Source organism: Numida meleagris, chromosome 3 (assembly GCF_002078875.1).
Source record: "Numida meleagris isolate 19003 breed g44 Domestic line chromosome 3, NumMel1.0, whole genome shotgun sequence".
Lineage (NCBI taxonomy): Eukaryota > Metazoa > Chordata > Aves > Galliformes > Numididae > Numida > Numida meleagris.
In genome coordinates, this window is record NC_034411.1 from 104,442,246 (window position 1) to 104,466,281 (window position 24,036).

A 24,036-nucleotide genomic window follows, 5' to 3' on the forward strand; every position below is an offset into this window, starting at 1 on the left:
TTCAAGCACAGATGTATACCTCAGTCTGGAGTACAATCTGCAAACAAGAAAGCAATTCTTACTCGTAGTATGACAAACAGTAGGAGTACTGTGTGCAGGTAATAGTGGGGCAGCATAGATAATTACGTAAGCCACAAGATGTACTGTCACTATCTATTCAGCAGCATCCTGGTTACAACTGAGTAATAAACAAACAAGGGACAAAAGAACTTTTTTGAAGGAAATCTGAGTTTGGTTCTAACCTGCATTATTTTTGGACAAGAGCTTATCTTCTTCATGGGGCTAGGTAGAGGGGAACATGGTCATACGAAGCAGTGCAAATCCACTGTCCTGTTGTGTGGAGCTGAGCTGCCCCTTGGAGCTAAACCACATCACCATAGAAGCTAGTTTGAGCCTGTCCATTTGTTGAAAGGTACCAATAAGCCTCAGCTGCTCTTTTCTCATATATCCCACAGAATAAGATAAGATGTCACTGAATATCAATAATCAAATTTGTATTATACTGCACAGTAGTATATTATTAAATATAATATTCTAGATGAGTAGAACTAACTCACAGTTGAATGGGTCACATCTGTAGGATATTTTCTCAAGTGCTGCACTTACCACTGTTCAGATGGGATACGGTAAGGCACAAGGGCTAGAGGAATATGATGGTTCTGAATACCTGGCTTGTGAGTAGAAGGCTTCCTGGGGAATATCTGTCCAGGCATAATGGAACAATCCTGTCTGGCCTGCCATTAGGTGGGCAGCAGTCCCTTTGATCTTCTGAAAGAGCAATGCGGGTTTGGCTAGTCACTCCTTAGTGGAAAGAAGGACACTGCACATAAAAGAACACAAAGTGCAATGATAACATGTCCAGCTATACTTGAAGAGCTCCTTCTATTGAAGCTCAGATAATGAACAGTTCTGATAGTATGGAGGATTTATCAACCAAGAGGACAAACTGCAGAAACAGGAATGGGAGCTGGGGAACTAGGGCCTATTTTTAAAAAAATCTTGTATATTTGGAATTTCATTTCATTTGGAGTTTTCCAATTGTTTCTTTGTTTGTTGGGAAGCAGGTGAAATTAACAGAAGGAAAGAAAATCCATTTGACTAACACCAAAATACTTTATCTACAGTTATTTAACTTTTTTTTTACTGCCTATTTAATTCATTTATAAATATGCAATTGCTAGACACTCCCAGACAGAATTTTAATAATATACCCAAACTTTGGAATCTTTACACAAAGTAACACTCATAGGGGGAAAAAAATCTTCTTCAACAGGACAGTCAGTCATTGCCTGGATGGTGATAGGAGACTCTATTGCAAGGTCCTTGCAATGACATCTTCAGAGAGAGACTTCTCAAGCCTCTATTCTTACACCCAGCTCTTACAGCCACCCAGCCTACAGTCCTACATTAAACTCCATAGAAAATATCACCTTATTATCTTAACCATATACTAAACATAGTCCTACTTGGCCATTTCTGCATCCAAAAAAGCATTTTGTACTGAATATGCAATTTAATCAGCTCTTCAGCAAGAGCCACCTCAGCAAGTCCCTAGAATGGCCTCTTTCTCTACCCAGGATGTTAATCAACACATTTGAGTATAGGGATTGGTCTGAGCATGGTAAGAGCTGATGGGAATAGTCTTCAGGACAGGCTGAAATTCCTACCTGGAAAGATGCTGCTCCAATTAATCAAATGCTTTGTGGTGAAGGAGGTTAGGAGATAAGTTCACCTCGTCTCAAGTCTCCCAACTGATTTAGACCAGCTTATTCTCTTATCAGTGCAGTGAGATGAAGAGTTCCTGGGAGAGACAGAGAATTGATGTCTAAAGAGCACTGGGTTTGCACATAAAATCAGACCTTATATCCAGCTGCACCGCAGTTATAAGATAAACATTTCACCAGGTTTAACTTTTTCCATTCTTTTCAGCTAAAGGTAAACAACCAGTTCTATATAGTCAGATGATTTATTTCAATCCCTCATAAATACCACTTTTCAGCAAATTTACTACTCATTGGGAAAAAAACAAGCAAACCACAAAACCAAAAACAGATGTGGTCTGGAATTATTTTACTTACTCTTGTTATCCAAAACAGCCTGTGAAATGGATCTTGTGTTGTTGGTCTAAGTTGCTCAAGTTTCAGGAAGTACAGTGCTTTAAATACAGTATTCAGTAGTCATCCCTAGTTCAAGAAGAACTTATCGTTTGCACCCTTTCTCTGTTCACCTCATTTCACTGCTCCACACTTACCAAGTAAATATCTACAGCATATAAGCAGACTTTCCTGCATATTTGTACCACAGAGGGCTTCTGATGATACTCTAACTCTACCAGTGATATTAGGATTTTGACTCTAGAAAAGCCCTATGTTGTTAATATCATATGTGCTTTCTGGCTTGAGTAACCATTTTGTTCATACGTAGTACACAGTTCACTTGCTATAATAACCATTTTTTGTCACTTACTGTTTAAAAATTTTCTTTTCTTTTCACATACAGCTTTTCAGGGTCTCAACTGTATTAATTACATTAGTTTCAGTAATCTCAGTAATTAGCTTGAAGCCTTCAAATCTCAAAATGAAATGGCTCACTTCTCAGTAGTGTGACCACCTACAACATGTGACTGGAAAGACAGATGCACTTTTTCTTTCCCCAGGCTTCAAGCATGGATTAAATTGCAGTGCAACTTCACTGTTCATGTTGTAGACGGAGTGCCTCCCATCCAAGAAAGGCAGATAGGATGCTCTCCCATTACCACATGTAAATTTTTTCAAAAGGTGTATGTAGATGCTCACTCTGAAAATAGACTCGTCTTCCTTCTGCCCCTCCTCCTGTGCTACTCCCTAGCAAGGCAGTTCTTGTGATTCCTTAACCCCTTTTTGATCTAAATAAACTGGGTTAGCCATGACCTATTCCCATTACTTAAGCTAATATGACTTGGTGTAACTAAAATGAGAGAATAAGCGCTCACACAATCAGTTCTGCTAGGAAATAAGAGCAAGTCAGCATTGATGCACAGTAATCACTTCATAAGCAGAGCTAGGCTGAGAAAAGCATATCTGTTCCCAGCCTGAGTTATGCTCTGCAAAGTTACAGCCACAGAATTAGCCACGCTCTGCTATACATCGCTATACAAGAGTTTCAGCTTAGTTTTGTATTATGATGAAACTAGTAACTGCCATGGCTGTGAAAACATGAGAGGGTAAAATGTGAGACCATTACAAACACGAACACCTGAAATTACAGGTCTGGGGACTTAGCATTTCCCTTGTTTTCCAAAGGAATGCTGAGTCTGAAACCAACTACCACCATTTCAATGAGGGTATTGTTAGCTGTTTTACTGCTGAATGTTATAACAAATCCAGCTAAGTCCTATGCTAAAATTCCAGAGATGCTCAAAATTGTCTGTGTCCTGAGATGGCTGTTAAGGAAAAGTCATCAGGCTACTGGAGTCTGCATTATATTCTTGGCATGAGAAAATGGGAAATGGGCTGAGCATAAAATAAACTTCTTCAGCAAAGGAGAACATATTATTCAGAATTGTGCCTGCAAGTATTTTTCTTCTTACATAAGTTATTGCAACTTGATCTTAAATTTAATTTCTGTTAAAACATCTCAATTTTTTAACCACTGTAGCCAAACTTGGATATATTATCATAGGCTTTAGGTCTACTGGGTCAGAGATAGCACAAGAATCCAATCTCAGGCCAGCAGTGTTAGCAGCTACCTCTCCTTGTTCAATTTGCATCCCCAGGATTTGCACCAACATATAGTTTTGGGGATCATGAATTCTGCTGTTTTGCAGTTGGCACGGTGTGCTCGTACCGATAGGAATATAGAGTACAGAAGGAGTCAGAAACTGGACTCTTAGGGCAACAGCCTAGTTTGTGCTACCACTCCACAGCATTCAAAAGACAACACAGGAAAATAAAAGAAAAAAAGTTAAGACTTCAGATTTTCCAGTTGTAAATACATTATTTACTTGAGAAGTTCTATAAAATTGAGTTAATAATCACTTGTCTGTTAGATAGACAGGTTTTTCTTGCTTACAGCTGCAAAGCAGTTGAGAAAAGAGATCTTTTTCCATCTGAAAATGTAATATAAACCGCTCTGACTGAAACAGCTTTTTCAATTAAAGCTAACTCCATACAGCCCATATTAGCACAAGCCTATTTTACTTGTTCATTCAGCCTGCTACCTTAATGAAAGTAAAGTGTACATCAAGTGAGAACACTCAAAAATTCAATTTCTAAGCAGCAAGTATATAATGGAGTTAACAGCTTATGGGTTTTGGACAGGGCATGAAACATCACATTTCAGAGAATCCATTGGGAAGGTAAAAGGACCAGTGGTGTTTTCTGATAAAGCTACTCTCAGTTGTATAAATACTGCTACTGGAGTCTGCAGGGAGAAAAGATCTGATGCTAACTGGGAGAAAGTGAGCGATTTAGTGAGTATAATCTGAGTCTTCCTAGGATGTGTGAGAGCTTTTCTGAGTGTGACTGTGGAAAAAAAGAGACTCCTCATCAATACACCATGAAACAACCTAGTAGCCATCATGTCTTTTTTCTTTCCTTCTCCAAACAAATGTTCCTTAATAGAGAGTTCATTCTGATTAGAGGAAATGACTTTCACATACAGTACAAGACGATGTTCTCCCTAAATTGCTGAAACAGATGTAGGAGCAAGGTGGAGAGTTACAGGCCTATGTTAAACCAATATGAGTGACTACAAACAGATTACTGGTGATTTAATTACAATATTGGAAAACTTATTCCGTTTGATTTATAAGACTATAGAACCAAGTTCTTTCTCCTATGATCGTTATGTAACCAGGACATGTCCGGGGGAACAGGAAAGGGATAGGGCCATGGAGAGATACTTGCAAGCAGAACAAAACATAAACTTAAAGAAAATGTTTGACTTGCTAATTAGTCACCGTTACTGCATCACTTCTTGGCTAGATTCTTGCTCATTTTCAGAAAAAGTTCTGGATTTCTTTGCATTTCTATCAGCAGTTTTATTACACTGCTTGTGTGCATACAATTTTGTCCATATGCCAATCTATTTAAAAATAATCGTTCTATTAATATGTTATCTTAATTATTCTATTAACAGGTCTATGGGGCTTGATAAGATGCACCCATGGCTCCTGAGGGAACTGGTGGATGATGTTCCTAAGCCACTTTCCATTATATTTGAGAAGTTGTGGCAGTTTGGTGAAGTTCCCTCTGACTGGAGACAAATGTAATCCCCATTTTGAAAAGTGAATAGGAGACTACACGGGGAACTAAAGGCCAGCCAATTTATCTCTGTGCTCAGCAAGAGATGTAGCAGATTCTCATGGAAACTATGCTAAGGCACATGATACACAAAGAGGTGACCAGCGATAGAGGAGATATATGATACACCTTTGCTTCATACACGCTTCCATGTCAGGTGCTATTCTGTCAGAGTGCCCCTTTGCTGCCATCTGTCACAAGGCAACAAAATCCAATGGAATATCGGTGGAGTGGTTCAACGTCTACTGCCATACCACCACCATCTGCCTACGATGAAATGGGCCAACATAACGAAATAGGAGGCTTTACTTTAGAAGCAGCCCTCGTATATGCAACCTTTGCTGTATTTGTTGTAGTTTATGCACTCCTGCAACACAATCATACAGAAGATCAATTAAATTTTTTTCTTAAACAAAACTTTAGAAAATTAACAAGATTTCCAACAAGTACAGAAGTTTTATATCATCATAATAACTATAACTTAACATCAGCTGCCATTCTCTGTAAACGTTTCTTGCTAAATTAGCTTTCCTAACAAAATTAAGTGGATTATATTTCTCATCCTACAACTTAAACTAGCAGTATTTAGTTTGATGTCAAATCAAAGGGTTTTGGCCAAGACTTACACTACCATTTCTGAAAAATACAAGCCTTAGAAACAATATACCTGTGATTATACTCCAGAAGGAAAAATATCAGAATTCTCAGAATCTAGTCATCAGAGTCTGGTTTGGTTAGCAAAATAAAAGCTTCTATAATGCACAGAAGAGACTAATTAATGTGAACTGAAGATGAGGGAAGAAACTAACGTTCTAGTCCAGGCCCTCTTTTTCTATGAAAACAGGGGGTGCAAGCAAAAAATAAATGCGAGTGTCTTTTGCCTGTGACTGTGGTTGTTCCTCATTTTATTTTAGGTGGCACTTTGTGAAACCCCTCCCCCAAAAAAAGTTATTTAAAGACAAGTTCTAACATCTCAGAAAATGAGGGCTTTGAAAGGAACCTCATAGTGAACTGGTCCAGTGCTTTTCAACATTTTTAGCTCACATTTTACTTTGTGTCTCATTTCCACAGTGTGTGACTTCTGGGACAGCAAGGTGTTTCATGCCTCATTTGCTTTGGTAACATTTTTACCAGAAAGGAACGCATCCCCAGCTGGGAATTTTGTCTTATCCAGCACTGGCCCAAAGTCAGGATTTGCTACATCTAAATCATTTCAGACAGACACTTGTTATATCATTACAGTGACATGTTTTTCTCTAATGTCTTACCTAAATAATCCATGCTGCATTCTAAGCTGGTATTTCATCTCAAGTATGAGGACACAGGGAACCCATTATTCCTTTCCTTTCCTTGGCAATCTTTCATGGTAAGGTTATCATAACACCCTTAGACTTCTCATCTTCAGGCTATGCAAAACAAATTCCTGCAGTCTCACCTTAAAGGTCATGTTTTCTACATCTCTGGATTATCTTCCCTATCTCTGTTGGACTCCCTCCAGTTGGCCCATCTGTTATAGTGCATCACCCAAAAATGGGAACAGGACAAGGTTTTATGAGTGCTGAGTAAAGCAGAAGGAGGAAAACTTACAGTGCTTCTGCCATATACCCCAGTATGTGGTTTACTTTTCACAGCACGGGATTCCTCACTCACATTCATTTAGTGATTCAATGGCATCTGTTTAAATTCTACTTTGCCAAGAGTGCTCTCCTTCTTACATGTATGTAATTTGTTATTTCTCAGGGTAGTGTTCTGCACCTCTCATTACTGCATTGCCTCCTATTTTCCTACAAGATTTTTTCTTCAACTCTTCAAGACAGCTTTGAATCTTTTTAACATTTTTAAACTCTTTTCAGTGTTTCAGATTTTTCTTCTTGAGAGTTTGCATTCTCCATTCAGGTTTGTGTTCTCTGTTGTTGTCTGCAAACATTACAGCTGTACTCCTTCCATTTTCCAAGGTCATTAATGAAAACAGTCCACACAGCCCCAGCCATGAGAATCTCTGCAGCAAAAATTCCTTTCACTTTCAGAATGAATCCTTAACTCATCATTCTATGGTTCCACACTCCTCTAGTAGCTCTCAGAAGTTATCACAGCCACTTGCTTAGATTTTATGCAGAGGATTTCAGGAAAAACAGATGATTTGGAATTATTTAACAAGTAGTCCCTGAACTGTCCATTCCCACATGCTCTTCCCTTTGACTGTTAAATTATTTTTTCAGCCATCCGATCAAACTTAATCTTGTTAGTGGAGACTGATGCAAAAACTGCATAACATCCTAAATATTTAAATTAAGATACCTTGTTATCTGTGACCATCCACTGGCAAACCAATGCTTATTGCCTTCTTCCCTTCTGCAGAAAGGTCCGGTGTTAAGAAGCCAAAACTCTAGTAACATTTCTATCAGTCTTGAGAAGATATACACTGCTTGAATGTGAAAAAGGCACTTAGGAAACTCTGAAGACATTACAGGGATACATAGACTTGAAAGGCTGAACAAAACTGTCAAAACTGACATAAATCCTTAAAAGAGGGAAAGGAAAAACTTTGGAATATCTTTTAAAAAAAAAACAGTATTGAAGACAATTTCCTCAAAGAATAACCTACACAAGTGGCTAGGAATCACCAGTGCAGATAAATAATGGAGATTTATTACTTGGCTCATAATTCAAGTAGAATAAACAGAATTACAAAATTAATGTCTCAAAAGACTTTTCTCTTCTAAACTGTTGTAAATTCAGAGCATGTACTCCAAGGAATAAAATGTATTATGGTTGATAGAACATGGCTTACAGCTTTGAAGGTATGAGAAGGTGAATAAACTGAAAATGCAATTCTCTGTAATCTGAAAAAATAGCCATGCAGTGTAAACAGTCAGAAATATCAGAAATTTGTCTGTCCCCTGAGATGAAAATACTGATCACATTAATAGGCATTATAGAAGGTGTAACATAGAGGGTGACAAGATAAATTAATCAGTCCGTTACTGTCATTGGCTAAAGAACCAAAGAACTACTGCCCTTCCACTGATAAAGTACATGAAGTTGTTGGCAAAGTATCCTTTGAGGGTAGCTATCTGCAACTCTGATCTGTGCAGGTGTAGAAGAGAGAAAAGCATTTAGAATGAAAAATCTTGTTCCCATATCAGGCAAGTTTTCATTCATTCAGATCCAAGTAAATACTATTGCCAAATGGCTTGAAGTACTAGAACAGTATCCAAACTCTTAAACCATGACACCCTTACGTTAGCTTTCCACTGATACAACTCAATGTATGGCCTCCAGGAACATAATTCCTATTTAATCCAAACTGAAGTAACTTTTTAAAAATGTTCAGACACCCCAAAGAGAAACTGGAAATGAAATTACAGTTTTCAGTAGGAATTCGGGCAAACAGGAGATTGCCTATTTTTTAGTGAAACTTTCATTTCAAAATTCCCAATGTGAATCAGGCACCCTGAGGCTGCTGGAGTTTGTCTAGGATAGATGACAGTAATGCATTAAGAGGTTCCTCCCTTTTGAGTGAATTGGAGCTGCCCAGCAGCCCCCTCCTCAGACTGGATCCAGCCTCAGCAGGCAGGTCTGGCTGCCCACAGCCGCATGTGTGTGCATGTCATTCTGAGGAGGAAAATAATGGGCACACAGAGGAGTCCCACCAGTAGCATTCAGAAAAGTCTGGATAATTCAGGATAGTTCTGATTTCAAACCATGAGACAAGAAACTCTAAGGAGAAGGTAAACTGCACTCACCCAAATTAATTCAAATACAAGAAAATGAGATTTCCCTAAGAGAATATGTTTGTAACAGCCATGGTAATTAAAATTCTTTAGAGCTGAGGTGACAACAACTGACCAAGCAAAGCAACCTGGCATGTAGCAGAAGTATTGTTTTTAAGAAATCCCTCATCTCTGCTTTGATTAGATGTCAGCAAACAATTCTGACAGTCATTTTTCAGCAGCACAGGAATGCAGTCAGTGGCTGTTCCCAGTCCACTAGAGAACGAATCTATTTCCAGAAAGAAAAAGAAAAGCAAAAAAGAAGACTTCACGGATATACATTCTTCCCTAGGAAGTTTGCTTAAGTGAATAGATTAGAGTCATTGCATTTACCGCAGAGCACTGCAAAACAGAAGGCAAACAGATAAGATCCCACCGTCTCCCCAGGATAAGAGGACTCCCCTGACTGCCAATAATGTGAGCAGGGAGAGGCCCTGCCATAAGTAGCTAAATTGTTCTGTCACTAAGTGAAAAGCAAGAGCTGTTACCAACCTATGACTTTGTTAACAGTCCTGGATATGCCGCTATTTAATGTCTGCACTTGAACCAAGTGGGTATTTGCAAATTTCCATACTTTATATCCCAAAATTGCTTCACAAGTTCAAGTTCAAATAACTCATTGACTTCTGTAGGTTTGCCCCAGCTTTACATCAGCCTTCTGAGGACAGTAATGTTAAAAGACGTTTGTGGCTGTAGTTACTTGCTACAGCAGTTCAAGAAATTTTGATGTAAACCTGCCCCTAGGCAAAGGACACATGAGTGTTGAAATGCAGAGATACAGAAAACACATCATAGGCTTTTACAAGCACATGAACTTTGGAAAAAGCAACCTGCTAGGGTCCAACACACATTACAGTGCACAGAGGAAACAGAAGATCTGATTTTTTTGTTTGTTTGCTTGTTTCAGGAGTAAAATAAAATGAAAAACATGACATATAAAATGTCATGTCATAAAAACCATGATGTCTTACAGTAATCCAAAAAAAGGATATCTCTAGTAAAATATAACCTTTGTTTTAGGATGGTGCTTTACACTCTTATTTAAAGTAAATTTAAAATAGCAATTTTTGCAAACTGAAATGTCACTCTTAAATGGAAAAGCAAAACTTTTTGTAAGTGTTGAAATATTTCTACTCATTCAAAAATTGCTTTACTTTTTTAGCTGAACTTAAGTTTGCAAATACTTCTGAGTGATCCAAGCATCGTTTACCATAGATTGCCACAATTCTGACAGAAGAAATTTGTCCATTTACATTAGTTTGCGCTATATACACTGTGGGAGCACTAAGAGGCACTTTGTACAAGCACTAAGAGGAGGGAAGAGTCTCAGGCTGCTTGGGCTATACCATAACTCATGCAAAGAGCAGATTGTATAAACAGCAGATGCTGACTTTTTCACACAGAGAGAGGGGGATTCATCTCCATCTCAGCTGGTCTCCATTTATAGTCAATGGAGACAAATGGGTAGTTTTGGGACACAATTCATCGAATCTCTTTCAAACATCTACATTAGGATGAGATGAACTGCATCCTAAAACAAGCTGCTTTCTCCCCAGCAATAAAAAGAAGTTAGGGTAAGCTATAGCCCAGATGCAGAGACCTGTTTTCACACTGATGAATCCCACTGCCCAAAGCCAGGCCAAAGCTCAGCGAAATTTTTGTGACTGTCCATTATATTTGCCAGGTCCCAAAAGAGAATCTGTCCCCATTAAAGAAGCATTTAGCTGCTTTTGTTACTCACAGATCAGAAGTGTATTTAATTTGTTTTGCTTTTAATACCAGGTCACAAGGTCTTACATATTGGTAATTATGTAGCATTAGTTCTTAATAGGATTTGCATAGATACGATACTTAAACAGACTAGATACAACACGAAAACAGTGTGATAAGACAGCGTACAACTTTGCCACTGGAAAATGAAATTTTTCTATTGCTGACTGTAACAAGACTATGAATTTAATTCAGTATCCTAGAAATTCAACAATTCCCCTGTGATTTCAACCAGTACTGCAGCAGATTTTAAAAGCTGGAATAACAGATTTCCTATTTTACAAAGCATTTGAGAAAGAAATTCACTACTTGCACTCAAATCTTTTGTTTTTCCCCAGAGCTCAGACATCTCTCCTACTCTGAAATAATTATTAGCTGGAAGCATGTTTTGGCTTTTACCATTCCAAATGAACCTGACAAGTAATTTCCAAAGGAATTTATGTGCTGTTGTATTTCCCTAGGCTGTGTTTTAAAAGTGTGATCCCCTTTATTGACATTTGAGAGAGTTTAAGCAACTTTACCATTCCCCTCAGGGAATATTGGAGGACACTTTGTGAATAGAACAAGTGAAACTATCTCTTCTGCAGTTCTCATGGCTTCATCTCACTCATTAGAGCAATGGTGGGGGTGGGAGTGGGGGGGGGAGGTATTAATGAAAATTCTTTTGAATAATCACCGATTTAGCTTAACAAGATTGCATTTTCTTCCTACGTGTTCCTTAAAACAATATTGTCACAATGTGTGTAACATGGATAATTGTGAAATATATATAGGACATAATTAACCACAATGGAAGTACTGCAAAACTCCCTGTGCCACAATGACAACTTCCACTTACTTCCAACTTAATTTATACGAATAAAAAGTAGAAACAAAGCCATGTGACATAATGACCAGATGATCAAAGTTAAGGAAATAAAATCTCTAAAGCTACTAACTTGAACAGTTAATAAGTGCACATATGTTCAACTGAAATCTTTACCAAATATTTTCAAGTAATAAAAAATATATGTTGGCCTCTTCAAAGATAGGGATAAAAGACTAAACTTGTAAAACGAATTACTTCCTGAGAGGTGTTTATTCAAGGTACGTGTGAATGGTTTTTGGAACAGCTCCGTGGGTGTCTCTCTACTTAACAGGGAATAGAGTTACCCCTTGAAATAAGTAAATACAGAAAGCAACAATTACACTAAGCATCTATGTACAGCAACACTGTATTCCAAAGGTCATTATATATACACCTCTGTATATATATACATATGTATGTATACATTTCACGTGTATATATTCTATATGTATGTATATATATATCACTTATAAAATGTACTAGTTTCAATTATCAAAACTTTGCATAGGAAGTCAACTGATAAAGAGAGTTGAATTGTCTGGCCAAGGCCAGAATGTAGCTGAGTTAAGATGAAAATTTAGATCTGATGGAACTCCTAGCCTTGAATCATACTGGCTAGAATATTTCTGTTAAAATGCTGCGTATGTTTGTAATCTACAAAACTAACACAGGTCCTGGAGGCTTCGGATACAGTCTGGCCATCTCCGTGACACTGAATTCTCTTACTTTCCGAAAGACAATAGGAAAATTCATACCGTGAGGGAAATCTTGCTTCATCTGTTCTGAAAAAATGAACTGTGACCATTTAGTAAAATCAATAACTGGTCCAAGACAAAAATGGATGGCCAGGGCCTGCGTAACAGCATGGACAACGAAGTGTAGTACTTAAGTTTGTACTTTAAATACCTAGTAAAAAAAAAAAAAAAAAAATCAATACAGCCAGGCTACGTCTCCATGAGTTCCAGCCTTGAACTTGGCCTCCAACCATCCTGTTCTGCCTTTTTTCTGTATGTAATTGTCCATCCAAGAGTTGTTATTTGTTTCCATTTGATCCATGGAGAGTATTTTTTGCTATAGCTGGAGGCTTTGTCCTTTAACTCAAGCAACAGAAGTTTTGTCTTTTGCGTTTGATATCCAAGGCACACTCTCCAGAGTTAAACAGAGATCGTGCTTCCACACTGAGTTGGGCACCCTACAGAGACACCATTTGTTTCCCCAGGCAAGAAAGTATTATACATATAAACCAAAAAGCCTTCAATTGGAAAGACATTTCACACTTTTCTCAAGTGCATGAGAGCCACAACTCACAGAAACACTATTTAATAGGATTTTTTAATGAGACCTATGATAAATGTTTTATACAAAAAAAGAAAGTAAAAGCCCATTCTACTTTCCAATGAGGCCAGAGTACATGTGAGTTCCCAAATTAATTCACAGGCCTCTCTCGAAGAGCAATTCTTAATGCCCTCTATTAAATTACATCTCTTTATTTTGAGAAAATTGATTTACTTATTCCTTTGCAAGAAACTTGAGAATAGCATCACCAATCACTTTGTGTGACATCTACATGCCAGAGACATTGGGTTATATAGTGACTGACAACTGAGATTTCTGCTGTACCTAGGAAGAGCTTAATAAAATTGACTTAACAGATTTTTTTTATTATTCCCAAGAACAGGGTCGATAATGAGATTTTTAGCTAACCACATTTCACTTGACAAATTATGAAGAGATCAATTTTTTTTCCCATTAGCCTCTCCTTCATCAATGGCTCAGCTGAGGTCAACTAGCCCTTCCATGTAGTTAATGGTAGACAACATTTGTTACTGATTTTTCTTTGTCAAAGCCAAACAGAAGAAAAATCAATGACCTTTATTTCAAATTCAAAAGAAAATATTTTGCTTTAAATTAAAAACTCCTCACACTTAAAAGAGACAAAAATATGTTTTAGAGATTATACCATATTCTAGAACAGTGACAGCTCAAGGCAAAGGCTGAAGGCCATAAATTGAGTGGTGCTGAATTTCTAAAAATCTCATAGTTCAAAATCTTAGGCCAAATCTTAGGTCACTGAGAATATTACTGTTAATTTCAATGAGGCCTGAAAGTCATCTTTAGATTTTACCAGGAGGGAGTACTCAGTAGCAGTTTCTATTAACATATCATTATCAAGAAGAGACGTTCCAAAACTTAAAGCATTTTAATTATGATTTTTTTTTTATTGCTGCATAAGACAAGTAATGTGTATTTTATACCTGGCTCCATTCCTTGAGCTGCCTGGAAAGTCACCATTACCACAATGTGGAGCTGTGACTTTTAATAGCTATATGATCATGAAGAATCACAGTCTCCGTCATCGTCTTTCTATCATGTATACGTACGCCATCAAAGTAAGACTTGTTAACGTAGAAATAAATTATCCCAAACCATTTCAATAGTGTTATAATAAGGATCAACTTCTTCCAGGAAAGCTGGCCATGTGAGTTTTGTCATTGATTTTAGCTGAGATTTAACTACCTCTTCAGACAAATGTGGTAGCCATTAGTTGACTATGTAAATCATAATTCAGGGCAGACTCATCCTTCCAAACTCTTGACAATGCAGCTAAGGCACCTTAGGATAGCTCTGTAGTCTATAGCAGTTTGAATCCCTGATTGGCAAGATTAGCCCAAAAGCCTTTCAATCGAATATAATAGCAGGTGGTCTAGTAGAGTTCACAGAGAGTCACTGGGGGTTAGATAAGAGGACTCTGAACTTCCATACAATGAAGAGTTCTGAAAGGAGAACAGATGTATCTTGCCTAATTTAAGGTCAGCTCTCTGTAATAAAAGACAGAGGAATGCAAGCATTTCCCTCAGGCTATTTTTACTTACTTAAGTGTGTTTCCTGCATCTCTGTGTATCTAATCCAAGTACACTAGCACAAAAAGCCTTCTTAATGAGATTATAGCTTCCCTCTTGGAACCATCCTTTCCAAGTAAAAAGTCCTTGGACTGAGATGAATCATAAAAGATAAATAAATTAATATAGGACTCTATCATATTCCTGAAACTGCAGTGATATTTGTACGTTCAGTATGAGCATCTATGCAGACCTAAACAAGGGATATATTCTTTGAGTGTCTACATCAACTGGATTCAAATAAAACCAAGACTCAGATGTTCTTCCTCTGGAGCTATACTAAGCTCTATCTATCAAAGCTCGCACATGCTATCTGTAAGATTCTTTCAGACTTCAAAAATGCAGAAGCATTAACTAATAATACATGTAAGAGAGGCCAATAAGAGATGCCTATAATAAAGAAAATCCAGACAAAAACCAAACAAACAAACAAAAAAAAAAAAACATAGCAAAATCATCAGCTGCCAATGGTGGAAGTCCTCAAAAAAAAATGCCCAAGGGTTTTTAGGACCTCAAGTCCCATTCCACAATTTGTCCTTTAAATTTCCTTCAGGCATCATGACTAAGAAAGATAAACTATAGATAGAACATAGCTAGTAATAATACTGATGTATCAACGGACTCCTTTGGCCAAAATGAACAGTAATCTCTTTTATTTCATTTTAAATGAATGGATGCAAAAAGATGTTAGCTTGGATTGAACAGATCTGTCTTTTTAGTTAGTTTGCTTTGGGAACCATGTTTCAGTTTGATTACAGTCTTTAATCTTCTTTCCAAGATGCTTAAGACTTTACAGCAGCCATATCTCTCAAGAGACAACGGTGATCATCAAGCCAGGTATTATCAACAGCTTGCAAGAGTAGGTGGATCAGGACTCCACTTTACAGCAAACACCAGAAAAATTGTCCGTATTCAAAATAATTTAAGGTCCAAATTTTGCATCCAGAAATTTACTTCGATATTCTCACTGAAATCAATACAAATTTTTAACCTAGAAGACTGTGTACGAGGGCTGCTCTGAAATAATGCCTCCTATTTTATTATGTTGGCCCATGAAGTCAGAGACAAATGTTAGTAGTATGGAAGCAGAGATTGAACCTTCCTGCCAATATTGCATTAAATTCTCTTGACATGTGACAGATGACAGCAGAGGTGCAGCCTGACAAATGGCATCTAGCATGGAAGTGCATATGAAGCAAAGGCTTCATGTAAAGGTACTCATTAACATTCATTGACTCTTGTTGAATGTTTATAGACACCAAACAGTGGATGTTAGCCCACTGAGGTGTTGGGTGGTGCATTTCAGCAGTCGTGGCAATGACGTGAAAAACAAGCCACATTCTAGAAGGCTGTGAAGATCTTTACGAGCACAGCATGCAGACTCTTATTCATTGCTGGTAAAAATACTACTTGTGGTGACTATGTTAAAAAATAGAGCTTTGCAGCTGAGAATTTGCTCTATCAAATAGTGTTATTGTGCTCTTTATATCTCTTGTAGTTTCCATGGAAGTAAATAGGAGGAATTAATTTCAGAGCAACCTACTTATATCTGGTCTCAGGTAATTAAGATATATCAGGAGTCAGATATAATGTAACAATGCATAGAGGTTATTAGCTGCCAGATTACTGATATTTTCTTATTTCATTTTACTGTTTTTTTCCACAGTTTAGTATCACCCTGAAATACAAAGTTAATTACTGCTAGCCCCAGATATTGCCAGTATTAACACTGGAACATTTTAGAAGTATAAGGATAGATGGATGGGTGGATATTAGATATCTTCTTAATGGACTACAAGTACATTGAATGTTTCGGGATTTGTTTAACCTCAGATGGTCACTACATGAATAAAGTAAATTTTGTGCAGATAATTAATCAGCTTGAGAGAAAAGTTTGCAAACAGGCACCTTCATTCATTAGCTGGCTGGAAAGAGCCAGTGAAGCATAAATTGATTACCTGGAATACATTAAGTATTCTAGATGCTGCCAACTGTGGTTCCCCCTTCCTTTCTGCAGTACATTAAGTAGAATCATGACTTCTGTTATTTGGACTAGAAAGGCATTGAGTTTGTATTTCAAATTCATGCAAAAATCAATACATCCAAGTCTGTATTTCAAACTTATTATAATCTGGCTGTAGTTTGCAGTAGGGGGTGTGTCAGAATGAGAACCAGGCTCAGGTAAAAAGAACTTTAGTGGGGTAAATAATTCTTGATAAATTAAATACATTTCCCTTATATCGTGGGATCTATGAAAAAACATTCATAGTAAACTAAAATCCAAGTACTGTCATACATAGAAATGTCAAAATACAGGATCATACAATGCCTTAGTTTGGAAGGGACAAAAGAAACTCACTGTGTACCACAACACTAAAGAGTTGTGCCACCACATAGCAGGCTGGGGAGGATGGGGGAGACGAAAGGCACTAAGCATGTGATTGAAACCCTAGATCATCCTTTCCTCAATAAATCTGCATGTATGTTGTAGCCACAGAGGAAACTAATCATTTTACAAAATGTCTAAAACATTGAGTCATTTCATGAAATGACTGCTTCAGTCACAGATATCACAAAAATTTTCAGTTATTTCAGAAAATGATCAGAGATCATAGACAGACATTATAGGAAATGCCTACATCTGGTTTCTCTTGGATCACAAGACAAGTGAAACAATATTTCTATTACATTTATTTTTAAGACAATATCCTGGTATTTATACCTAAAACTACATAGCAATACACTTCACCAAGCTAACACTTATTTTCAACATTGAGACTATTCCAGAAAGTGTTTTTTGTTTTCATTTTACAAAATAACTGTTTTTAAAAAACACCATAACAGATATTACAGGCGTTCAGAAAGAAGGGGAAGGAGGGTGGAAACTGAATCTGTATATGGCTATCCAGTATCAAAGAGAAATTCTCCCTATTATACGAATTTATATTATACTCTTGTCACTCCGTATATTCACACTCCGGCATTCACCTTCAGATTTCTTGGCCTTTTCTGCCAAATTAGACATCACAAGCTTCTCCACTGGGCTTCTCCAGTGTTGGGATCCTTGGAAGCCATGGGAAAGAAAAATGAGTCCTGCCTATATGCCTCAGGCAAATGTTATTGTAGTTAACCTGTGACCATGGTGACCTCCCGCTAGTGCCCTCATTGGTGTAACTCATTGAAGTCAGCATCCACCCTCAGCGCTGCTAATGATGTTTGCTGCTATTCATGCAGGAGTTCCCCCCTCTGGTAATAATCAGACAGTAGAACCCTTGCTAGTGTTAGGACTCATGACATACACTTCACGCCAAAAAAAGGCTATGTCAGAAACACAGGAATGAAAGCAACTGATAGTGTGAACTCCAATAGTGAGGATCATTAGATGCAGACCCAGGTCACAGTGGAAAAACAGAACCAACAAAAATGTCGTTTCAGAAGATTGCTGAGACATCCTGGCCTTATGATTCTATTTCATTCAATTTTTAAATCAATTGGCCAATTTCTTGGACAAGAAATTGAGTCATAGGACCAGCCTCAGATTTCAGATGTGCCCTGAGACCCTGTAGCATGCCTAGAAGGGAAACAATGAGTTGGTTTTCTCTGTATCAATCTCACCCTCTCTAACATATTTATTTTTGGAGCAGTTTCTAGCACCTTGCTCCACTGCAGCCAATACTATAACAGCAGAAGTACTTGGTCTCTCATGTGCCAGCTCTCCTTGGATTATTTGAATCTAATGTGCCCTGAATATCTGAATCTGAAAATGAACCGACTACCTCTGGATACGAGTGTGATTCAGGTGCTGTATGGGAGCCAAACAGAAGAGGCTCCCACCCGAAGAACAACACTCTCTCCTTCACGCTCCAATGAGCAACTTGAGAGAAATAACCAACAAGGAATACAGATGTTAAAAGGAGACAACTTATTCAGAGAAATTTTGAGCGTAAGGAAGTTCCCAGAAGGAGAGTCAACAAAAGGGCATGTTGTCCCACAGCTAGGGAATTTCTTAAGGACTGAAAAATGCATGACAGATCTTCTGCTTTGTACCACTGCTGTTGTTTATTAATTCCCTGAATAGTAAGAAGTGGCTAGAGACATTATTTCCCACATAACCACAGCATGAAATCACACGGGTAATGCCAGGATTCACCTTCTGTCAGGTTATACAACCAAGTGAACCAGGCATATCATCCAAAACACCTGTAATACCAGTCAGTTGGCAAAAATACCTGAAACCTTCAATTATTTCATGGAAGGACTGATTTCACAAGGTGACGGTAATAAGCATGGACACAAAGAGACATACATATATCTGAAGATACTGTGATGAATACTTCCATGTATATATACGCATGCAAAAATAAATGCACAGCAGCCAGTGATTAAAGGAATTGGTTGATTATTTCCCATTGCCACCAGCTGTCTTCTGCCTCTGCAACAATCATTCAGTACAAATGAATGACCCTTGTGTTATGAAGAACAGCATGTCATTTCGAAGTTACATTTACCAGCTAGAATAATACGGCTGTAGCTTTTGCACTCTCCCTCATGGTGTTCCTATAGGGCTCCCTGGTACCCTGAGAGTGATTAATCAAATCATTCTGATCCCAGTCCCAGCACTGCATAAAATGAGGCTTTAGTTGTTGTTGGTGGTGGTTTTCTTAATGTCATTTTATACCATGATAAAAAAGTTTCTGAACTTCTCAATTCATTTTTCCACTTCTTTCCTGAAATAACTTGGCAGTTCCAGATTCCTCATCTCATGCTTCACAAATTAAATACAATGAAAAGATGAGAGCCTTTCATTTTGGGTGAGTGATATCATTTATGCTTTTACTTATTTTATTTTCACTTCAGTCACAATTTCTTATATTTTCTCTTGTTTTGTTTTAGGCTAAAAGATATAATCTAAGATGACTGTGCTGTTCTCCCAAGCCATAGCCTGTCAGATTGCTGAATTATCAGTATCTAGTCAAGCAGCACAGTAGAAACAGATCACATATGCCAATTCCCCCCCACTTGGTAACCATTTTGCAGTCACTGGAGGAAAGTGCACAGTCCAAGCTCTCTTTTGCATGATGGAAGTTAGTTCAACTCTGTAGCTTAGCAGATGTCCTTGGGCAGCAGGTGGTTTAGTGAATTATATCAGAGAAACCAATAAGATGTGTATTATTCTGGAGGCTCTTAGTCCTCTAACTTGCTAAAAGAACACACTCCCTTTTTCTTTTCTCTTTTTTTTTAAATTAATTTTCAGTCACTACTTTATTTAAAAGTAGTGTCAAAGAAAATACAGGAAACGGCTTTCTAGAAAGAATTTAGAAATCTCACATCAGTTGTTGATATCTGGAAACAAAACAAGGAATAAGAAAATGTACTGAAAATATGCTACAAGAAGAGTGCACGTTGACATCCCCCAGTTGAAGCTATTCTGACTGTAGCTGTTCTGACTTATATCAGCAGGAAATCCTCCCCAGATTTGTCATGTCAACAGGGATGAGAAAGGAGTACAACCTGTGCTGTCAAAAGCGCTTAGAAACACCCTAAAGACAATGACCTCAAAAGTCACTCCACGTAACCACACAGAGTGGCCACAGATCTTTATCACATTGTCAAGATTTCTGTTGGTAATAATGTTGTGGGCTTTGAAACAAATATTGACCAATATTTTAGCCATCTAGTTATTCATAATATGAACTAGGATTCATATTCACTTTAATACCACCCTCAAAGCATCTATTAACAGCCATGCCTTTGGCAAAGTGTAGTCTTCTGTTTAACATAGGGAAAAGGGAGACCAAATATCTGCATTCAATCCCCATTCCCACAAGACTTTCTCTGTCAACTTAGCAAGCTTCATGTCTTTGAAGAGCCTCCATTATCCAACATGAGATATCAAGATAATCATCTTTCCCTCACTCACCAGGAAGCTGTGAAGCTTAATTTGTACACATTTACAAAGTTGTTTTAAGGTGCTTGACTGGAAAGGAGAATGTATGCAAATGATTTCCTGTCTGTATAAGGATACCACTGATGCAGAAAAACATAATGTAATGTACACAGATGAATATAGATTTATTCTCTTTTTCTGCGTATAGCATTACAGACTCCAGATTCCAGTGGCTGCAAGAATTAATAGAAAAAAAGGATGAGTGATATGTATTTTGTTCTGCAAGGTAAGGGCTGTACATTACAGTTTACTTTAATCAATGATAGAGTCATGCTATTAAGAACGAGCCAGAAAATGATTTAGGAAAGAAAAGAGATGGAGTCTCAAGGCGTTTTTTTTTCCCTACAGTTTCACTTCCCTGTATTTTGGCTTATGGCATATATTAAATTGGGGGGAAAAAGTGTGTATCTCTGTCCATTCAGACAGAATAAAGTCTACAGTCAACTATTTCAAAAATCTCTCTGCTCAGGTAGAATGGCAGCAGATTTGTATGCAGTGACAGGTTTAACAAATCACCAGAAAATTGGGTGTGACCTGCCAGGAAGAACAAATTGAAGTGTAGAAAAAGTCTGCAAACATGTTGTTTTCTTCTTCAATGAGTAGCTTTCCTAGTGCATTCAGAGATTATGTATTTAGATGTTGGCAAAAATAATTACTTTTTTTTTCCTCCTAGCTTTGCACAGCCAGCACAAGAAAGAGAACGTGAATGAATCTATTAGTACTCATGCACCATCAATACGTTTGTTTATGAAGTTCCTCATGCTTTCAAGACAACAGAGTTACACAACTAAATGCAAAACTAACACTGTGTATGAAAAGAAGTCCAACACTCAACTACATTTCACTTTTCCTCCACTTCATGAATGCTGTGTATAAAAAGCGCCCAGTTCTCCCCTGATATGCATAGGTCAGTAGAGAGTTTTACAGCCACTTTCCACACAGCTATAAGCGACTATGCAATGTTTAAGGCAGAGTTGAGTGCACTGCATTATTATATGATGTGTCCACCAGAGCTGTCATTGCTTCTGACAGTGCTCAAGAACTTTTCTTCTCAGGCAGAATCTGCACACCCTGGGGAAACAAAGGGAAGAGGGGAAAGGCAGGGGACTCGTAGGCGGATCTAAAACAAAGCAGCACCAATCTGAGGAGGAACAACTAATTTTACTAAATATATCGAAAATGAGGCTAGTGGAATTGTAACAGAGAGTTTATAGGCTGAAAATCTTACACAGTAAACTGCACGAGGACCATGTGCTTCTCCACCGGGCAGGAAGGAACAGACCCCACGCCTCCGAGGCAGCTTCACCACCCCCTCCAAGGCAAAGACCCCTGGGGAGTGCACCTCCTCCCCTCCCCCTCCGAGGGCCACACACCAAAAAAGGCAGTTTGCAGTAACCAGGGAATTAACTCTTTAACTGCCAGTGCTTTACATGATGTAATGATGTGGAATACCGACAACAAAAATCACAAAACCATGACATTCCACCCCTTATTCCACATCACTACATCATGCTTAACATATATTTATATACACTTACATATTTATATATATATATATACATATTTATGTATATTTAACTGCCAGTGCTTTACATGATGTAATGATGTGGAATACTGACAGCAAAAATCACAAAACCATGACACCAGCATAAAGTAGGAAGGCAGGATGAACTGTGATATTTCAAGAGTCCTTTTCCTGGAAGAGTTGCATTTGAAGGACTTAATTGCTGTTCTTGAACATCATTGGCAACCAAAATCCTCATCAGGAGAATCTGTATACATGAAATAATACATGCCCACAGAAGTGTATGGCTTCACGCTCGCTGTATTTCAGGCAATCAAAATCTGCATTGTCCCAGGGAAGGGGCATATGCCCATTAGTGACCTACACTTTGCTGCACTGAGGAGCACGTCTGTACTGGTTTACCATTTCTCATAAAACAAGTGGAATTTTCAGCTGGAAAAGATTCCAGGCCCTCGAGACCAAACTCTAAATGGCTTCTCATGTTGTAGACAGTTTTCAAAAAGTCTTTCATGCTCTGCATATATTGTAACCTACAGGGAAAGGTATTGAAATAAAGGGCCTAAACTGCAGAGGCCATTCATGCCAGAAGAGGGATTTCCCTTCCATTTAAGTTGTTCTGCAGTGTGATGTTAGAGTGGAAATATGGTTCATAGCAGATGACTGCCTTGAAGTTGTGAGTCCTGTGGCTGCTTTCACTTTCTACTCAGCAGCAGAGGAAGGCACATGACAGCCAGCTTCTACCCTCAGATCTGCATACATGTAGCCTGGTATTTTTTTTCAGTCTGAAGGGAGAATTTAGCTCTCCTTTATATTAGCTGATATTTATAAAGAAAATTTCAGCACATCCAAGAGAGAGCCACTCACTTTGCTTGCAGCATCATGCTGAAGGATCAAGAACCATGCTTTCTACCCTAACTGTGGACATTTTCCTCTGTGAAATACGATGTTAAAACTCCTCAGACAACCTAGAATCTGATCCTGGCTTTGAGAAATTGCCACAGGGCAATTCAGAGAGGACTCTAAATAATTCAGATGCCTAACCACAGATGCTTTGGATTCCTTGGTGTCCAAGGAATTCTAGCAGACTGACAGATGTGATACAGCACCAAAGGAAGAGCCTTTTAGGACCAACAGTACAACCTTGAAGAGCAACAGCTAGAGGCCAGCTTATATATCCTTCTAAAAAGTCTTCTAAAAGTACACAAGTGTTTAGGCAGTTGAATCCCATTTGGTCAATCTTTACAATGATTTCTTCAGCAATGAATTAGGCACTTGGGTCTTTATTTTGAGAGGTAGCCAGTATATTAAAAATACAGTCATGAATCAACTGAGATTTTGAAAAAGATAAGGGGATGTTGTTGAAAAAAACACAAATTGGTCCTTGACTACACCGCTGGACATCTGTACAGCTCCAAAAATATTGGTCAGAGTTTCCAATTTCTTAAAAAGAAAGCAAAAATCTTTCATGTGATGAGGAAGTGCTGTGTTTCCTTTCTGTGGCTTTACATAACAATAAAAAAAGTTCATAATTAATGTAATCTCTACATCCATTGCTCCTTCTTCATATCTGCTATCTTACTCTAGATAAAATACATGAGTTTTAAAAAAAACTGGGTCCAGCAGATCTAGACAAAATGGCACTCATCATAATCACGTATTACAAAGCATATGGGCAGAAATTCACCAGTGAGAAAGTTTAAAGAGAGGGTCTTAGCTTCACATTTTCCCCTTAAATTACATGGCATTACAAAAGATCAAAACAAGAAAAATGCACACCTTCAGAAAGGTACACCATTGGGAAAGGTGAAATACAGTGTGAATTGCCATTACAGTCACAAAATCACAAAGTACTAAGACAAGAGAACAAAGCTGAGTGTTTAACAGTATCAGATAAGTAGGGAAGGCAAAGGAGAGAGAAAGTACTTGTTAAATTACCCTTATCCAGATGTGATCAGATTTCTGCAGAAAACACGAAGCTGAAGGTGGTTCAGT

The 24,036-nt window shown here is 38.0% G+C and overlaps 1 long non-coding RNA gene across 1 annotated transcript; it reads right to left on the reverse strand.

Moving 5' to 3' along the window:
* LOC110395467 lies at nucleotides 723–21,787 on the reverse strand. Its single transcript, XR_002436403.1, has 3 exons — nucleotides 21,748–21,787; nucleotides 1,668–1,801; nucleotides 723–820 (listed from the first exon to the last, which is right to left on the reverse strand). It is a non-coding gene; the product is annotated as an uncharacterized LOC110395467 (long non-coding RNA).